The following is a 17,765-nucleotide window of genomic DNA, read 5'->3' as shown; positions in this document are numbered from 1 at the left end:
AGTTTTTAACTCATGTAATAAAAATATACATATACGTATCTATATATTTGACATTAATATAATTGCAAATTTGAGATCAGTAGGTTTATTGACAAATAGCAAAAAAGCAGTTAATTATATAACTCATTTGAATCAATGAATCAATGATTATTCCTAGTAATAAACAAATATTGAGCAAATATTTAAAAAATTCGGCATTATCATTATAATATTTCTAACCATAAATTTATAATAGAAGATATGTATTTATTATCATTAAGTATGAACAATAAATAATGATGAAGATTCAAATAGCTATTCGTGAAGTACGAATGCAAGAGACTTTGTAACAATTAATGGCTGATTTACGATTAATTACCATATTACGGATTTGAAATAACGTTTATTTCCGGCTATGAATATCATTCATACGTAATGCAATTATTTATGCCAAATATGTACGAACAAAGATTGAAAAGTCGACATCGAAGAAATAAACATCCATTTGATATCAGCAGCAAAGGTTTTTCAGAAAAAAATACAGAACAAATTGATTGCAGCATTAATTCGGGTAAACGTCGCTATTAAAATGTGACATACACTGTTTGCTATGTCATCCAGATAAAAAGTTCGGCAGAATCATGGTACTTTAATATTATACGTACACATTTCATTTTCCAATGCATTCGGTTTGCTATGAAATATGTACGATATCGCGAAGCGACCAATCTTTACTATCCGTTTGCCATCCATCTCTGTAGTTCGTTTTATAAGCTGTTTGCAAATTATTTTTCTGACTTGCACGACTAAGAACTATGCGCTTATTTGCAACTCTAATATACAGGTATGGATTTGTAATAAAATAAATATGCAAATGTATCTTACTAGATTGACTAGGAAGGTATTTCTGTACTATTTCTCTTACGTTTATTGTTAGTATAAATCTATAAATGATTTAAATCGAAATTGCGAGGCTGTAAAGCTGAAACCACCATAACAAATAAAAAAATAGTAATAGTCTATTTACTCTTCAACGCTATATTTTAAAATCAAGTTATCTTTAGACGTATTTTTCACTTTCATACTTTTTTAATTGGATGCATCTTTTAAAATTAGAATATACTCAGAGTTGTATTCTTGTAGCATAACCTAAAACAAAAATTATTAAACAATATCATTATATAATAAAAGTAAGTAAGTCAATCGACATTGTATATATCTGTTGTTGTATATATCGGCTGTGTTTATTTACCAACATCAATGTTATTCTCTGGAGAGGTATCATAAACTAATAATATATATACATAATAGCACACACACTTAGCGGTGTTCGTGCGAGCATTATTAGTAAGTCACCCATATTATGATGCTTACTTACTTCATGATATCGAACGTGCTACATCGTACTACACCGTGTTCCAAGGAAGACGTGTCTTATCGCGCTACTGGTGCGAGCTTCTTACAGTTCGATCTCATCATCGAACTGACCCGGAAGTTCCATATCACGAAAGATGGACCGTCGAAGATATATGCACAGTTCGCTAAGATGATATTATTGAAACTGTGCCTACTCGACTAGAAACGGCATATCTGGATCTTTCTCCATCGGCAACATGCTCCAATATATCCGAGGACGGCCTGACGTTGTCGACGCCGATGTATCGCCGTAATCTCGATATATATCGTACCATGTGTACCTACGTATCAGTACCAGATCCCCTTGCAAGATGCAAGCTATGAGGGCTACCTACAGCAATACGGTTTCAGCTTTAATAATTCCATGTGGAACATGCAGATACCTCTCGCGTACCGTTTCTATTTATTCATATTTGCATAGGATATCTTTCACTTGTATTTCAGATCGACAGCGATCGCTGATCGATCATATCGATCAATGTATTATAGCTGCACATGTACTTTTCTTTTATTAAAAAAATCTAATTAATTGTAAACTTAATGAAATATTTTAATAATGTGGTTTAAGGTCAATCTACGACAGTAATTTGCCTTTCTATATGCAAGATATTTCATAAACCGTGGAATAATTAACATTATGCGCTTCAGAGGATGGCAAACACATTTTTTTCTCGATCAGACATTTTATCCAACCTCACAGTAAGAATTGATTAATATTCAAATTAGAAGCTATAAACCAATCATAAGGCCCTAGTATCTGCATTAAAGAAATATGAACTAGTTAGTCGATTCTGGAACTTACGCGGACAGGTTAGGTGGGGGATATATCACTCATTTTAATAACTCCTTCAATCATCGGTGCTATGGCTTTCTTTTGCTCTCGTTCGCTCTTTCTATCGATCGCGAATTAATATGGCGTCCCGAGCACGATTTCTGCGTGACAAAGGGAACGGAAGGGAAAGAACGACGGGATTGATATCTGTCGCACAGGTGCGAAATTCAAAGAGATTTTGCGCTACTTTCAAATGAAGCGACAGGTGCAACTATTGACGAGAGCCTGCTGCGATGGCCTCTCCAATTTGCGGGAAGCTTTTTTTCGATCAATGATATTCTTTGAGATATGTTATCTTTTGTCGAACACGCAACTGTGGATTATGACACAAAGCAATCAAACATTTTTATAAAGCAAAAAAGTAGCATTATTTTATTATTTACTTATACAAAAGAAGCAAAGGAATATTTCAAAAAGAAAATATATCATGTACAAATTAGTACGTTGGTATATATATCTTATTATCATTAAATTTTGTTGAGATATTTTTGCGATATATAATTTATTCTTATCCAAAACAAGATCTTTGTTGTAAATAGTACATTGTAGCGCATCAAGAGACATAATTCTTTATTATAAATTATCTAAAGATAAATAGTTCGCTCATTAAAAAGGAATATAGAACACAAAACGTTACGATCATGTAGCACCGAACAACAATGAAGAAAATCAATTCCCCGTCTAGATCTTTATCATCCTCCTAACAACCGAGAGATCTCGAGAAATGCCGTCGGATCCGACATCGTATTTTTCAACGCGTCAAAAACAGGCTGGCACATTTATCCAGCGGGCAGTACGTGTTTGAAAAATTACAGTTACTGGAAAAATAAATAACCGGCCGCCACATCGCCGGCCCGCCTACAAACGTATATTTTACAGAAGACTGCGTGATAGTGCTGTGAGAAGGAAGAGGTGGTGTGCGAGGATCGAAGGGATGACAGAGGATGGCAGAGGAGAGACTGAAGGGGAGTGGCATGTATGCGAAATAATTGCGGGATGATAAAGCGTAGACGGCACGAACACGCAGCGCGGCGATGGTGGGTGGTGCCGAAGACGAGGAATGGAAAAACGAGGAAAAGGAAGCCAGAGAAAAATTGACATGCGAGAGAACGAAAAGGAGTAGACAAAAGGAAGCTGGCAGAAGAGGATATATAACACCGAGTGGCCGCGAAGGCCACGTATAAACGCAAATGGTACTGACTCCGGTGCTCGTTTCTGCGTTCATCTCTGCTCTTCCTGTTTCATGTTCTTCGACTTCTTCTCTTTCGTTTTTTTTTCTTTCTCTTTCCCTCTCACGTCGTATCCCGTCCTAACTGATTTCCGTGTACGCCGCAATACCTTTATTTCGCTCAAGCTCTCTCTATTTTCTCAACGATGAAAACCCCCGCGTGTCTTAACTCACGGTGGACGTGGATGTGCCTTTAGAAACTGGAATCGCGAAACGTGACTAAATCGAGTATCGTAAAACATTCTGGTGTATCGGTGAGTAACGCCCGAGGAAAAAGAGAGAGAGAGAGAGAGAGAGACTCTCGAAAAATAGGATTCTGCCTGAATCTTTTACTACCATGCAGCAACATACAGTACGTGGTATGTAATAGCGAGCCTTTACTAGTAAAAGGACAGTTACAAGATGAAGAAATAGCAATAGTCGAAGAAAAACAACGTAGTTCCAAATCTTGTAAGCGTTTCTAACTCGTTGTCAATAACCATCCATTTTCTGATCGTCCGTTATTTCATATAATAGAATGAGCCCCTCTTTCCGGGATAGGTGGGACGCGAGGGACCATTTTCATAGAAGCTATTTCGTTGCACCAGATGATACCGGATACGTCGTTGATTCAATGGTACTCAGTTAAGAAAGATGGAACGTGGGCAACACCCGTGATATTCGTCGCTGTCGGAAGACGCGAAAACGAAACCCAGTATCGTTGAAAGCTTACCGATAGAAGCGGAAAGCATGATTCAGTGTGGCCAAATTTAACGCAGATTTCAAAATAACATTTGCACAGGCACAAAGTGCTGTGCGGTGAATAACCATCGATACACAAACATATATGTATATATATATATATATATACACGTGTATTTATGAATGTATTTCGTATTGCCTTTGTAATTCCGAGTGCATGCTGCAATCCAAAATATCGATGCATTGCCACTTGCTGGTGTAGAAGTACAATTTTCGACAATTGCTATGACTGATATATAGTATCGAATAGAGAGAGAGAGAGAGGAATATAGTAAATATTACGTATATAATATTTCATGGAGATCGTAAAGATAAAGTTAAATGTAGCAATAACAACTCTAACAATATAATACATTTATTTACTCTGATAACATATAACATTGTGATTATCATTTGTCAATCTTGAATTTATATAATTTGGAATACACGTTTTGTCATGTTATGATATAAATTTATATATAACTTTATTAAAAACTATAATTTATATAACTTTATTACAAAACTATTATTACAATAAATTTGAAATAATTTTTTGAAAAGACAATCTTTTTTCTGATGTAAAGAAAATTGAATTTTTCTATATAACTTTTAATCCCGTCTTTATAATACATAATAACACAAATATGCAGGTACGAATGTGGTTGTATAAATTCATAGAGGAATTTAAAAGTTTGGATTTGAGATGAGTAATTAAGACAATTCGTTGCTGCGCCATTCTTCTGAATTGCGATCGTTCACTAGAGATCCACAGAAATTGGCGATTTATCCGTTTTTCAAGTACTATTTAACCTTCCAATTATCCCGAGTTTACGACCCCAATCTGCGATCAGAATTGGGAAGCTGGACTCCGTGAGTACTGGTTTAAATTTCCAATTGAAAGTTCGCGCGATAATTCGTTTCGATTGCTCCATAGAGGGAAAAAGGTAGGCAAAGTTGTGCCAACTGAGAACGAACAGCTACTGATTTAACAAAAAACGGATTTTTCATCGAGTTTTTCAGACCCCTACTACGAAGCGGTTATGCAAATTCGTCACGTGCGTCCACGCATGAACGTATACGTGTGAACGGTAGGCGATAACAGCACACGGCGATGATCAGTAATTACACTCGCCTAAACTCAGGTAACAATCTGATATCGGCGTAATATCCAATTTTCCATAATCAATTCCGGATCAACGTGTATCGGTTCTGACAAACTTTGATACATCCAACGCCCTGGTAAGAGCATTCTCGTTGAAGGCGTATAATGAGGGACGCATGACAAGCGGTTATCGGGTTGATAAATACCAGGATTTTCATTGAAACAAAAAATAGATAATACAGCATTTATAATGTACAAATTTATAAATCAGATTCCGTTAAACTTGAATTACTGTTTTAAAGTTTGATACATGTAATCTGTAAATGTATGCCTAGGAATCATATTTAAAAAAATTATTTTGTAAAATAATTTAGATTTTAAATTTGGATAGAAATTTGACAGAGTACTGTGTTCGCATCGTGTCGCAGCTATTTTTTCATATCGGAGAAGTTTTGGATAATCGAATGAGACCTATATCAGCAGAACGATCACTAAGGACAACCTCCAAATTATAATGTTGTGCGCACAAATCGAGTGAAATGAGCTGTGATGCGAAACGCAGTCGTGCGATAGAGTGGTTAACGATGCAATTTAGGCTGAGATCGATTTATACGGGTCAAGCAACACCTGGGCATCTGACAGCAACATTAGTGCGGCAGCAGATTGCACGTCTTTCATCACGTTTGGTACGACGTGCATGTATCAAGAACGTCTGAAGTTAATACACCGCCGTGGAACGTGGCTAATGACCGTAGAGCGCGAATTAATAGCCCTGTATTAAAGGGCAATAGCGCATACCACTTGCATAATTTGCCTGCGAGAATGTACGCGGCCTCTTTTGCTTGGCACATTCTTTGTAATGTCGAATATAATAAAAAATTCTTATTTGCAAACCTAAGTTTAAGTGACGCATTAAATACACAACATGTGTGTCTCTCAAAATAATTATTACATACATAATTTTTTTTTATTGTTTACAAAATTACACATAACTATGTAAGTTACGTGTGATTTTAATAAAATAGCAAGACCAATAAAATATATTGATTTTATACAATTTCCTGTTGTATAATTAATATAATGTAAAATCGGGACTATAATGAAAGGTAAGACAAGCGCTAAGTATATAAAACACAGTAGACTTAAAATCTCCCCTCAGGGAGTACCGAAGAACGGGATATCCCGGAGGCTGTGCTTAATGGATGTGTTGTCTTTTAACCCGGGATCTACTTAAACTAACTTGCCTATTAATTATAGTGCCAAGGAAACTGGGTGTGTTCCCAAGAGTAATGCACTCAACACTCAACACATTTAATATATCCTACGTTGAACTTAATCCATGCAGCTCGTGTTGAGACGCTCATTTAAAATTATTGTAAACCTAAAAATTTAATAACAGTTAAAAGAATACTTAATAAATTCGCTATTAAGAAGTAGCTTTATACTGCTGTGAATACTGCAAATGACTATGTATGTTGTGAAAGCAATTTTTTTGTGAAGCAACTGTACTTTTGCGTCAAAGCACCTCGCTAATAAAATAATCGTATTAGTACGAGTGAATTTTGAAGAGTATCATTTTAAAATTCGTACATTTCTATGTCAGAACACATATCGTTTTAAATTAATACAACGAATATGTAATAGAATAATATGTTATATAATTGCGTTCTTAATCTTTCTGTATAATCAAACGTTTACGATACCGAATTGGAATTGAAGATAAGATAAATAAAATGTATGAAATTGCGTAAGAAAGAAATTTTTGTCAGCCTTGAATTTTCAAGAGATTTTATAGAGATTAGGGAAATGTTTTTTTTTAGCAAAACGCAAGAATAAAATGTCACATTAGTCTCTGTCTCCAAGTTTTAGTGACATTTACGGAACGTTCCAATAGTATTGATTCAATGTGGCGTTTTATCATGTGTGTGTGTATAACCATCTGAATGAGATCTATGACTTTTCTTAGGAAGGCAGTTTTATGCGAGTATATCTCTCATACATTTTATAACCTCATTACGGTAGTGCATGCTGTATTTCTAGGTAAATTACTAGGAATACAGTATGCATAAAAATTGCGGATTATAAAGAAGATCACAACGGTATTGATTATAACTTTCACGATTCTGCTCGTCATGCAAAGTTTCAAACCCATCATAACTTACACATATGACGTAAACACAATATTTCACAATTGTTAGACGTTGGTAATGGAAGATTAATCATGAAAATACATTACCGATTTCAATTGAAATTTATAAACTGATTATTTAGAAACTGATTTAATAATTGATATTTTCTAACATTTAAAGAATAATATACATTTCTATGCTTCTTGTGTGATTTATTGTATTAATATATTTTTGTAACGTTTTTATAGTAGATTTAAAAAATTATTTTAGTTTGAAATTTGATAAACAAATTCTTATCAATAACAATTCTGTATGGTAGGATAATATTTTTTCTTTTGTAGGATAACAAAAAATTGAAATACCTATTAAATTCCAAAAGACGTACTGTGATGTCGTGTGTATGTCAAAATCAATATTTCGCTTTTAGCACAAATATTACTTTTACATAACATCCTTGCAACTCCTTCGTAACATGTTTTCATCGCTCGCGTATTTATGGAACGAACGCTATGGTCTATATTTGAAGTTCCTTTTGCGTCACCAGATGGTGACGAATTTTGTAAAGTGTTCCCGGATAATTCCACGTTTGACTACGTGGAAGTTAAGGGGTGACAAGGTTTAGCCGAGACCGTACCGGTTCTTATCGAACTTCCTTACTAACTTTCTGACGCTTTTAATATCCTTTTGTAAATTTACTTGCGAATCTGGCTATTTTATAATACCAGGGCAGCATAAAACGATTTAAAAAAGAATTAACGATGTCCGGCTCTCTTGAAATTGAAATATCCCGCGAAATACTCTCTGGAAAATCAGAAGCCAAACATTTAAACAGCCGAATCACGCTTCGCTCGGACAGTATTGTTCCGCTTTCGCTTTTGTTGCGAACGCACTTATCTAATTGTATGAACGATATACACGTGGGTGACACAGAACGCGACGGTGCACATCGGTGTAGATATTCAAATCACTGCTTGTTAGTTCACACACCTTCGTTTGCATGGTGGAGAGCGAGAAAGCGAAATGTGTACGTATCGCACGCGACAGTACATAGCTTGATAAATTAACAATAGTCCACAGTGAGAGCGCGTATCCCGCTTGGATGTTGCATCTCAATTTCCTTCGTGAAATATTCGCCGTGTTCAATATCCGTTGCGAAAAATAAATCTGTAATAATTCATCGTTCAATTTTGCACACTGAAGAATGTGTCGTAGAAAAACCGAAGATAAAAATCACTTATTTTGAATGTTATTTGGAACAATTAATTTACAAAATATTTTAATATAATAAATATTATCAAATATTTACTGGAAGATATTTAATTATAACTTAAAGTAAATATTTAATAGGTAAAAATTTGAAAAAGAGAAAGTACGTATTTTAGAGAGATATTAAATAGAGAAAATGTATTTTATACGCACATATGTGTATATAAATAGTTACAGAAAAAATAGAATCCTTTTAAGTAAATATATGAATATAATGGAATACTTATTTATCTCATGAAATTAGTATTTTCTTTTATGTAAAGATCATGATTCGATACGATAGTTTTACATAGAAAAATCACATAAATATGACGATTATTTATTTAATTATTATTTTAAAAAGTGAATTATTAATTCTATGAATTAACGTATTATTCTATATGTCTTGAGGTTTCAAATCTTTTACTTTATTGTGAATTAAGTCCCCTTGTTTTTACTTATAATGCTGAAAATAATAAAGATTCTTCTTCTTATTTTACTTTACATTACTCTGTTGTCTATAGTTATTCTATTGATTTTAAACTATACATTTTAAACGATATTAATGCAATTTAAAAAAAATACTAAACGATCTTAGAGCGATTACATAAAATCATGCTATCACATCAAGATTGCAAGATTGCTCGAAAATCACAGCTGCATCACATTTTCACAACAACTTCCGCCATACGACTCCTCAAACACAGATCACCTATCTTTCGATGCTACCGAATTGACCCAAGTTCGTTGCATTATTCACGATATCGGACGGAAGCTACAAGGAGAGTGTACGTACTCTGTCCCGCATCTATTCATCGTGAGAAATCTTTTGGAAGGAAGTTCCAGTGCTTAGGATGAAACTCTCGTACCGTCGATTTCGCGATTTTGTGAACGTTGCTTTAAAACGACAGCATTAAAATTTCCTTATACAGTGCGAGAAGTGAGCTCTAATTGTACAACTTTAACTTTTAATTCATAAAAATCAATGTGAAATGCGTCGATTGAATGTTTCCTTCTATTAAAAACGGAAGGAAGCCACACGAGCTTTGTGTGACCGGTTAATTCATGCAATATACAAAAAAATAACATCGTTTGATATTCTCTCGGTGAATCTTTTTGATTCCACATGCATGCCGTATAATAATAAAAATACGCCAGAAAACTGTTATACGAAAGCAAAATGCAAATATGATAATACTGGAGATTTTTGACTTGGACTACTCATAAACGTAGAAATTAAATTAGTAAGTTGCAAACACACGTTAGCAGAGATGATATTAATGTTGATATATACTGAAAGATCTCGATGTATGTGTGCATATAATTCAGTTTACTTAATAAAGTATCAAATTACTTTTCTTAAATTTTATTGTAAAAGGATCAAAAGAAATTTTAAGTTTTTAAATTGTAATATTACAAAATAACAGGAAAAAAATGTTTTTATTAAAAAATTGAAATCATTTAATAAAATTATTTTTTATTTTATCTATTTTATTTACGAACTTTTATTATATCCGGCTTTTAAGTTTTATCCAGAACGATTTTTTATATTTTTAAAGTCGAAAAATTTAAAAGCATTTTAACGTATTTTGTTCTAGTATTATTAGCTTTGTACACAAATGTCTCTTAATTCTTTGACACGTCAAAATATAAATTTATAGAAGATATCTGTTACAGAAAATAATTTCAAAAATACGTTTTAAAGACAGAAAATATGTTGCAGAAGTTTGCAAGAATCTATAGAAAAATATGTATTTCGCATGATATTACATATTGCATAATTACTAAATACATAGATGCTACAATTTTTTCTTCTATATTGTCTTCTATATCGTTTACAACTAAATCGCATTACAGGTAATTATCGCGGAGCAGTCGTAACTTTGTAAAGCCTCGGCCATCAACAGTGTGCCTTGAATCTTGCGTCGTGCTTCCCCGACAATTCACGTTAGAAGTCTTAACGAGGACCCATAAAAACGTGCTCAGTGAATGTCAATCCAGCAACCCCACCATCTTTAACAGTTTCCATCTAGCTATCTGACTCTCTCGCTTTCTCTCTCCAGCGCTCCGTATCTCCGTTGATAGTTATCCTCCTCCATCCAGCCACTACCACGCAAACAGAAATTAATTAGAAGTAGTAGAACGTTTGCTCTCCTTACGACTCGTAGCAGTTCGCCGGCGAGTCTGAAACAAGATTACCGGATTTGCTGTTTTTGTTCGGCCGCGCAACGTAATTCGTTTGCAGGCACTCGAATCGTCCTCGTCCTCCTCGTCGCCGTCGTCAGCGTCGGCGTCAGCGTCGGCATCGTCGTCGTCATCGTCGTCGTTCTCGGCGTCGTCCTCGGCGTCATCGTCGTCGTCGTTGTTGTTGCCGTCCTCTACAACGTCCATCGACGACGCCTGAATGTCGACGGTACCCTATTTTGCCCTTACAAGATAGTATTCTTCTTTCTGTCGTGCGCGAATGCCGCGCATCGCAGGGCAAATGCGGGATTACGATTTGGCGAAAGAAGCATCGCGGGAGTTAAGTTTCAGATTTTCCGCGAAACTTGCAGCCGGTTAATTGGTTTACTTCCGGCGCATACCAGCGGCCAAGGAACTTTCATCTCGGCTTGTTTTGCTCGGCGAAAGCTGTAAATCGTCGTCCTGTCTGTGTCCTTCCTCGTACCAACCCCTTTTCTCGTGCAAGTCGCCATGCCCATGCACTAATTGGAAAATAAACGTCATCGAAAGATAAACTCATTAATAAACCACTCTTTATTATAAACATTTGGTATAAATTATAAGAAATTAAAGTAGCAAGATTTATTTTATGAAACTAAATTGATATAGAAAGATATTAACATTTTTTTGTTCTCCTAATAAAAGATTCTCTTACAAATTTTAATCTATTGTATATAAAAAAAGTTATTTAAATTCTACACAATAAAAAGAAAAATATTTTTGAAAACAGTAGCAACATTATGTTAACCACAAATGGCTAAGTACTACAAGGTATAATTAATGTTAATCCGGAAGTTTTGGTACAAAAGAACTTACACTTTATAATTTGCATGCTGGAAGCTTACGCAAAAATTTCGTGCACGTTGTACATAAAACTTTTCAGAATGAGGAAAGTAATATTTATTACCTGTGTAACTTTTACAAATGCTGTTTACAAGCAGAAATCCACGTATCATAATTGCATCATCAACCTGAAGTTCAAGCAAAATGCAACAATTTTGTCGCAACTTTTGATTCACACAAGATGAAACAATTTCTATATTTTTACCATAAAATTGTAATTTCTTTTCTGTAAGTAATATAATTTAAATATTATTTTATTTAATTTTATACAACATTTAGATATTTATCTATTCTGAACGTTGAAATTCTAAATTTTATAAATCTACTTTATCTTGCTTTAAAATTGAAATTCTAATCTACCTAATCTATTGTTATAGGATATTAAATTATGGAATTAGATAACAATATATCCATGCATATTGATGCAGATTAATTTAGCACTAGGTAATTACATGACAATCACTGCAAAATATCGATCTTGCTAAAGATTTTCTTTGTAAGAAGATTTTAATTTACGTTATAATAACGCGCTTGCAGTAAACTATAATATATATATAATGAATCATATATATGACGTCGCTAATAAAAATACAAATATATGTAAACTGGGTAGAGTAGAAATAAACGTGTGCCGCGACACGGAGCGTACATCTCTACGCGGAACTCTTTTAGGAAGATTCATGCAATTACATAATATATAAATTTGCAGTATTTTTGTTTAATCTCCAAAGCAATACTTATGAAATGTCAGACATTCGCTTTGAAGAAATTTTTCGCGTGCGGTGGAGAGTGAATTGCTGAAATGAGGAAAATCAATATCGCTGAAGAAATAACATCGAAGATATAAGAGAAAAAACCGCGCTATCTAAAAATATTGATACTTTAACTAAGGAGGAAAGTTTGGCCGCTTACTGCCGCTCAGTACCAGGAACAACAGAGGCGGCCCGGCATCTGCGGCGGTTGGTATTGACGGGTCTTCAATTCTATCAGGCTCCGGGAAATAATATATATGTATTGGATGGCACATTATCGCATATTAGTCATAAAAGTTTTTTTTTCCTAGGCACGTGGGTGAACGAAATAAACTCCGCACGCGTGTCAGATGTCTGCGTGGATTATCGCGTTGAGTGGAAGACATCTTAAGTCACATTAATCACGCTCTAGTCGTCATATCTGCTGAAAAAGAACAGCGAGATTAGCTGAAAAAGAACATCGAGATTAGCTTTATGCTCTACTAATTTCTGTGCAGCAATAATTCTCGCGATTTATTTCTTAGATGTTATTGCGCTTATATATTAGCACAATTGAGCGGCTACGATTGTTATTCCGATTAAATTTAAATATTTAAAAGATAGTATTTAAATGACAAATAACTCTCTTTCTATAAACATATTTCTTTCATTTCACATTAAATAATTTATATTGTTTGCATGATAAACTATAATAAAATAAATTATATCATATTTGTTATATTAATTGTATTGCGATAAATATACTCTGATATCTGTTTTATAATTATTTTACGCAATAAATGTAGATTTTGTGGTTTTTGATTATGTGTTGAAAATTACAATAAATTATTTATAATTATCAAATTGCAGTTAACATCTGTGACTTAAATCAATGATTAATGAAAGTAGTTTAATGACAGAATTATACAATAATATTTGATAATATTTAAAACAAATTTTAATAATTATATGATAACAATCATATATGCATCATTTCATTAAAATTGTTCGACAATCAATTTTGAAAATATATAAACAAAATTTAATTTTAAAAGTGAATTATTGATCAGTTATTATTTTCCGTATTTCTTCGGCGGATCAATTCGTAGCATATACTACTTACTGATCCGCGATTTGTCTTTCATTGTTTATATAATCTTTTTAAATATGACTGAACACTATATAATTCCTTTTATTGATAATAACGAAGCTAAAAAAATACAAAAATAAATAGTTACATATATTAAATATTAATAAATCAAATTTTTTCTTTGAAAATTATTCCTGAATACACTCCTTTGCTGTAAGTAGTTATATGTCGAGTATAAAGACATGACAGTATCAGGATAAGGGGTACCGGAGCATATACTGTATAGGATAATGATTGACAGGTATCGACAGTCGGCGCTAACTGGTCGACGCAAACCTGTCAATAGTTGACGGCGATCACTTGTCCTGCTGTTACGGAGTTCATCGCAACGATGAGTCGCATGACGATGCAAGATGTCACGCTATCCGATACGATTCCTACAGATATGTATGTACAACGGGGCGTGACATCCCTCGGGTAACACTACAGTATTAATATTAATATTAACGATGCACACGCGCATCAATAACGTTGTTAGCGATAACGTGCGCGATAGATGCGTAGACGAAACAAAATCCGTAATTTGCATAAATTATTGCAACGACAAATATCGGGTTTTGCGCGAGGAAATGAATACATCAAATGGCATGTATCCGGGATATCTCCATCGAAATGCGACAGTATATCAGAAATCATGGGAGTTATAATTCGCGCGCATTATCGGCGAACAGCACGACTCCAACACAAACGATTAGTACGATTCTGCGGTACAAATAATTTTATTTGCTTTTATTGGAATACACGAAGGTGATTTAATAAATTAAAACGAGTGAGAAATAATTGCATAATATGCAAATTAGATACGTTAAAATACTATTTAATTGTTATCGTATCATTTATGAAAGAGACGTTTCGACGCGTATTCCGCGGATTTTAAAATTACCCAAATAATTAGTTTCTTATGACTTTTGTTGATCCGGCAAAATACGTATCCGCATTATAAGGAAAATGGAAGTCCGTTACCGTAACTAAAGTCCGTTCTTACAGAACGAGACGATAAATTTTGCTGTTTGTTAGCGCATCGCTGAAGCCGGTTGCCAATAGATTCTCCGTTCCTCCACGTTTCCGTTCAAGTTCGATCTTCGAGTACCTCAAAGGGAGAGAGGGGGAGAGAGAGAGAGAGAGAGAGAGAGAGAGAGAGACGAGAGGTCGGTATCGTTCGGTCTATTATCCACAGCCACGAAAACTGTATTTCCACTGCATGAACTGCATGACACTCGAAGGGACGCGTCATAAATCATCCTGGCGTGCGGGACATCGGATTGCATTTACAGAGCAAATAAATCTTTAAGACGGGTAACTATGCGGGTCACCGACATCGGCGCTTCGTGCATGTCCGCGCAACGCGAATCACAGGTTAACACAATATCTATCTAAAGTGCCTCGTACGCCACGAATGATACGATTCTTTTACGATGATTGAATTTTATGAACAATACAGTATCAACGTAAGCTTGACTTCTATACAAATGTAATTTATAGATAGGTACTCTACGGTTTTCCTTTTTTTCAACATTATTGCATTGTTGAGTGTGTACTTATGTAGGTATATGTATATATCCTCGAAAAAAATATTCTTTATATAAGAAAGATAGCCTTTATTACATTAATCAGTATATTTGAATAGCGTATCAATATTTGCCGCTACTCAAGCAATCTCCGCTTTTAATAATTATAATACGTTATATGCATCTATGCGATTACAGTATTGTATATATTCAAACACTAAATGCAAGAGACCGTATTTAACACGCAATTATTTCAATGTAATAATCATTGCCATAATTCGGCATGATAATTTGACTAATGTTTAGCTAATTTTGTTTATCATTAATCGGACTTCGTCAACACACATTTCAGCATTATATTCTTTTCTCATAACCATGCATAATTAATAACCGGTTAATGATACCGTTACACTCAACAGTATGGCAAATCGTTTTACGTAAACCACATTTAACGACGTAACGATTCTGTTTCAGTTAATATAGTTTATCGATAACATCTTCCGCTCCCAAATATTCTCTCTGCATTTCAGGTAAATAGAGAATAAAGCTACGATTTATATGATATAACAATACTGCGTTTTACCCGAGAATTATGCGTATTTATTTGGATATGTTGACTTAGCATCCTTCCCTCTCCCCACGATTTTCCGACATATTGTGCATCCCATCGTGTTCATATAATCACAATATCAATGTAATCGCACATTCAGGTATTAATCTCATATCCGAGGCATTATAAATGTCCAAGTGATTAATTAAGCAACAAATAACACTCGTAAATTAATTTACTGAAGGCAGTTTAATTACCGAATTGATCGATATATTGCCAATTGTATGAGCGTATTTTAATCATTATTCAATTTTTATTAACTGTTTGATATTTAAATTAAATACAGATAATTAATATTTACAACGCAAATTTTCTACTAGATTCTATATTTATTGTATATGATAAGAATATAGATTTTTTTAAAATAAATGCTATATGTATGTATACATCTAAAATCGCGTCATTATATCTGATTATAAATTCAATATGATTATTAAATGTTGTATATCTATAATTTATGTGTAACATATTTATTCATATTATGTACATATACACAATATATGTATAATATGTAATTATATAAAATAATTAAGTTGGAACTGAATGCAAAAGAATTATTTCAGTTTAAACGGATGTACTATTCGCATATTTCAAAATATATCTGTCATTTGCGCACCCACTTAAATTAGAATAATTCTTCCTCATTTAGCTTCAACTCGATTCTTTTATGCAATTACAAATAACAAACATGGTGTTGTCAGGAACATGTGTTGCTATCAACATAAAGTTAAACGAAAGAAGGTAGGAACTCTTAATCGGAACTTAAGATTATTATAGTTCTTGATTGTCGTCGAGTGGATAACGTTTAAATGTTTCGATGTTACTTTACCGCATCCAATCAGGAATGACCACGTTCAAGCTGATCCAGCACACTACAACGATTGCTGGCACGTGAGGTCACGCTGATATGTATACACATATACTGTTGGTTTGCTCGAGTTTGTAATATCTTTCTCCAGTTCACTTTATGTTCCTTACGTTTCCTTTTTGTCTCTGTGTGTGCTCGTCGTCTTCCTTTTTTTTCCTTTTACACTTTCTCAAAATCTCGACTTGGTTTCTCTCTCCTCTTTTCGTCATATGCAGTTAGCAGTCTTCTCGTTTCCCCAAACTTTTGCGATTTTCATTTTTTATATATTTGTCCGTTAAGGGGATGTTGGAGTGACCAAATTATCACATTACAATCGTATAAAAATCTTCGAATTGACTGAACGGAATAAAAAATCCTTTTACAGAATTAAAGTAGAAATTTTATACTAAAATCGAAAGAATGTTAAAAAAATTTTTTAACTTTTTTTTTATTTTAGTACAAGGTCCACTGCACCACCTCCTAATTTTGCGTCTACTTTAATCCTATAAAAGGATTTTTTATTCCGTTCAGTCAATTCGAAGATTTTTATACGACTGTAATGTCATAATTTGGTCCAGCATCTCCTTAAGGGAATCTTAAAGCCGTCTGTATTACCGACTAAATCATAATTTTTGTATAACAAATACTTTTTTTCTTTCACGGATTCGAAAATCCTTTTCCAGGATTAAAACATACGTATTAATACGTATTTGTGAGGTGGAGTTTATGCCGAGAACGACCAAAAATTTCGAAATTGATATATTTTTTATCATTTCTTATTGTTAGTGTAATATGATGTCTCAAGCTGTCAAGTCGTGACAACATTTGCTTGATACGAAAGTTTTGCAACCTGTACTTACGAAATAGTGATCCACAAACACGTAGTTTGCACGAACAAATAACGTCGAGTTCTTAGAATTAGACTTACAATTAGACGCTTTATCGCGACGAATTTGTTATACGAAAATTGACACGAACGTGCGACTGCGTGTATCATAGGTTGCGTGAGATATTGGTGTGGTAGTATATAAAGACATGTCGATGCGTTCGAAAAATAGCGACATCTACACAGAAAAAAAAGTTTGCAAATTTTAAATAAATATTTACTCCAATATATAGTACTAACGAAATATTTACTAAATGTAAACATATATTTATTCGATTTAAACATAACTGTTTTATTTTGAATAAATATTTATTTA

The sequence above is a fragment of the Mycetomoellerius zeteki genome, unplaced genomic scaffold (assembly GCF_001594055.1).
Source record: "Mycetomoellerius zeteki isolate Tzet28-1 unplaced genomic scaffold, Tzet1.0 scaffold31, whole genome shotgun sequence".
NCBI classification, from domain to species: Eukaryota; Metazoa; Arthropoda; class Insecta; order Hymenoptera; family Formicidae; genus Mycetomoellerius; species Mycetomoellerius zeteki.
The sequence above is the reverse complement of the archived record's forward strand: the minus strand, read 5'-3'. Positions refer to the sequence as shown.